The 3,907-nt window shown below is 50.0% G+C and overlaps 1 non-coding gene across 1 annotated transcript; it reads right to left on the reverse strand.

Moving 5' to 3' along the window:
• Positions 1 to 215: 215 nt before the first annotated feature.
• Trnap-ugg (transfer RNA proline (anticodon UGG)) lies at positions 216 to 290 on the reverse strand. Its single transcript has one exon. It is a non-coding gene; the product is annotated as a tRNA-Pro (tRNA).
• Positions 291 to 3,907: the final 3,617 nt, after the last annotated feature.

Here is a 3,907-nt window from a genome sequence, read left to right on the forward strand (position 1 = left end):
CAGAATGTGGTTGCCCACAGCTCGTAAATCTGTAAAAATTATCGTGTTTATTGCCAAGAGCTACTGATAAAATGTCTTCATTGAACTATCAGTTTCGGTCCACAGACAGTCATCAGATTCATAAAAACAATTACATAAATGAAATGTAAATTAAATGGACATCCTACCCACAAACAGGCGTTGATGTACTTCATTGCGGACATGTTGAAAATGTGTGCCCCGACCGGGACTCGAACCCGGGATCTCCTGCTTCCATGGCAGACGCTCTATCCAACTGAGCCACCGCGGGCACAAAGGATAGTGCTTCTGCAGGGACTTATCCCTTGCACGCTCCCCGTGAGATCCACATTTCCAAACTGTCCACACCACTACATTCGTAGTGCGCCTAATAGATGTTTGCCCATCATACTCATTACTCGTGGCAGATTAATCTACCAAGTACCGTACGACTTCGGGCATAGCATGTGCGTTCGCACAAGAAGGTCAATGGCCGGGAAGCCATATTTAACTATATATGACGGTAGTACCTGTTCCCGAAAGAACAGTTACCGTGGATGATCTGCAGCTTTGCTAGAAATGAAATGATAATTAAATGGACACCCTAGCTGCAAACAGGCGTTGATGTACTTCATTGGGGGAGCGTGCAAGTGATAAGTCCCTGCAGACGCACTAGCCTCTGTGCCCGCGGTGGGTCAGTTGGATAGAGCGTCTGCCATGTAAGCAGGAGATCCCGGATTCGAGTCCCGGGCAATGAAGTACATCAACGCCTGTTTGCAGCTAGGGTGTCCATTTAATTATCATTTCATTTCCAGCAAAGCTGCATGGTCATCCACGGTAACTGTTCTTTCGGGAACAGATACTACCATCATATACACTCCTGGAAATGGAAAAAAGAACACATTGACACCGGTGTGTCAGACCCACCATACTTGCTCCGGACACTGCGAGAGGGCTGTACAAGCAATGATCACACGCACGGCACAGCGGACACACCAGGAACCGCGGTGTTGGCCGTCGAATGGCGCTAGCTGCGCAGCATTTGTGCACCGCCGCCGTCAGTGTCAGCCAGTTTGCCGTGGCATACGGAGCTCCATCGCAGTCTTTAACACTGGTAGCATGCCGCGACAGCGTGGACGTGAACCGTATGTGCAGTTGACGGACTTTGAGCGAGGGCGTATAGTGGGCATGCGGGAGGCCGGGTGGACGTACCGCCGAATTGCTCAACACTTGGGGCGTGAGGTCTCCACAGTACATCGATGTTGTCGCCAGTGGTCGGCGGAAGGTGCACGTGCCCGTCGACCTGGGACCGGACCGCAGCGACGCACGGATGCACGCCAAGACCGTAGGATCCTACGCAGTGCCGTAGGGGACCGCACCGCCACTTCCCAGCAAATTAGGGACACTGTTGCTCCTGGGGTATCGGCGAGGACCATTCGCAACCGTCTCCATGAAGCTGGGCTACGGTCCCGCACACCGTTAGGCCGTCTTCCGCTCACGCCCCAACATCGTGCAGCCCGCCTCCAGTGGTGTCGCGACAGGCGTGAATGGAGGGACGAATGGAGACGTGTCGTCTTCAGCGATGAGAGTCGCTTCTGCCTTGGTGCCAATGATGGTCGTATGCGTGTTTGGCGCCGTGCAGGTGAGCGCCACAATCAGGACTGCATACGACCGAGGCACACAGGGCCAACACCCGGCATCATGGTGTGGGGAGCGATCTCCTACACTGGCCGTACACCACTGGTGATCGTCGAGGGGACACTGAATAGTGCACGGTACATCAAAACCGTCATCGAACCCATCGTTCTACCATACCTAGACCGGCAAGGGAACTTGCTGTTCCAACAGGACAATGCACGTCCGCATGTATCCCGTGCCACCCAACGTGCTCTAGAAGGTGTAAGTCAACTACCCTGGCCAGCAAGATCTCCGGATCTGTCCCCCATTGAGCATGTTTGGGACTGGATGAAGCGTCGTCTCACGCGGTCTGCACGTCCAGCACGAACGCTGGTCCAACTGAGGCGCCAGGTGGAAATGGCATGGCAAGCCGTTCCACAGGACTACATCCAGCATCTCTACGACCGTCTCCATGGGAGAATAGCAGCCTGCATTGCTGCGAAAGGTGGATATACACTGTACTAGTGCCGACATTGTGCATGCTCTGTTGCCTGTGTCTATGTGCCTGTGGTTCTGTCAGTGTGATCATGTGATGTATCTGACCCCAGGAGTGTGTCAATAAAGTTTCCCCTTCCTGGGACAATGAATTCACGGTGTTCTTATTTCAGTTTCCAGGAGTGTATAATTACATAAATGGAAATGCCGTGTGGCTAGGGCCTCCCGTCGGGTAGACCGTTCGCTTCGTGCAAGCCTTTCTAGTTGACGCCACTTCGGTGACTTGCGTGTCGATGGGGATGAAATGATGATGATAAACACAAGACCCAGTCGCAGCCGGTAATCTAACCCGGGCCGGTATGTATGACATTCTGTCGCGCTGACCACCCAGCTACCAGGGTCGGACGAAACATTTACATCATACTATGCCTTATAAAATCGACGTTGTCACACAGTAAAATCGTTGAATTCATTGCTGTTGTCACATAGCAACAGAAATTACATCGATAATCATCCAATGTGCGAAAGAGTTGACTTAAAGATTTGGGTTTGAGTTGTTTGGGGGAAGAGACCAAACAGCGAGGTCATCGGTCACATCGGATTAGGGAAGGACGGGGAAGGAAGTCGGCCGTGCCCTTTCAGAGGAACCATCCCGGAATTTGCGTGGAGCGATTTAGGGAAATCACGGAAAACCTAAATCAGGATGGCCAGACGCGGGATTGAACCGTCGTCCTCCCGAACGCGAGTCCAGTGTGGTAACCACTGCGCCACCTCGCGCGTTGAGTTCACTTAACACGCTATATCAATCGTTAGTATTAACGCTGTAAGTGAAGGCATTCTACATATTACCGACAGCGCAGCTATTCAATAAAGAAATTGTATGAGCAGCTATTGGCGGTGGATCATGACGTTCTTCAAGTATCAAAATCAGGTAGTTTTACGTTTTTCGTGAAATAATTAACAGCGGCCATTTGTTATGTAGAGAAAGATCTAATTGGAAACTAACTGGGCGTCAGAGACGTCAAATTGTAAGCAGGCAATAAAATGTATTAGATGTCGGATCCTGCCCAATCGCTTCATGTAGGGTGCCTAAAGGATGCTGCTTCGCAGCAGATTAATGGTTTTAATTACAACAAAGTAGATTGACAATACTTAACTTTGTTTTACAAGAACGTGCAGGAAGCGATGGGTGACATCCAAACCATCAATGTCCTTTGCTATATACAATGTTCATGCAAGTTTGTCTCACCGTTTGTGGATCACTAATAACGGCTATCGTAGTGCTCCCTTCTAAGGCGTGGTTTCAGCAAGTGTCCGTTTTATACTGTCCATCTAACTGCCCGCCCGAGACTGCCAGGAGCTACGCTCATCTTCTCTTCGTGTATGTTGTGCTCCTGTCGTGGTGCCGTCCTAGCCAACGGGCTATCGGGTGACGTCGCCTCACAGCCTTCTCTACTCTTGCGTTCTTCATCTTCGTGCCGTCGCTTGTCGATACGCCGGAATATTAGACCTACCTTCACACCCACACCACTCCCCTTAAAGCACTATAAAAAATGACAATTGGAGTCGATATGAGGATACTTGATTTTGAGTTGAAGATAGTTTTATGGTAGAACGTTTCCAGAACAGTGAAGTACGCGTTAGTTTGCTGTTGTCTACAATCTCAGCAGTATTAAAAAATGAGTTTTGATTTGCAGGACTAAAAATACTAGCAGTTAACGGAAAGCTGGTCGTGCCCTTTACTATATTTATAAACTGCAAGAATAGGCAGAGACATCGTCTACTTATGCTGCTTTCG

This window comes from Schistocerca nitens, chromosome 5 (assembly GCF_023898315.1).
Source record: "Schistocerca nitens isolate TAMUIC-IGC-003100 chromosome 5, iqSchNite1.1, whole genome shotgun sequence".
Classification (NCBI taxonomy): Eukaryota; Metazoa; Arthropoda; class Insecta; order Orthoptera; family Acrididae; genus Schistocerca; species Schistocerca nitens.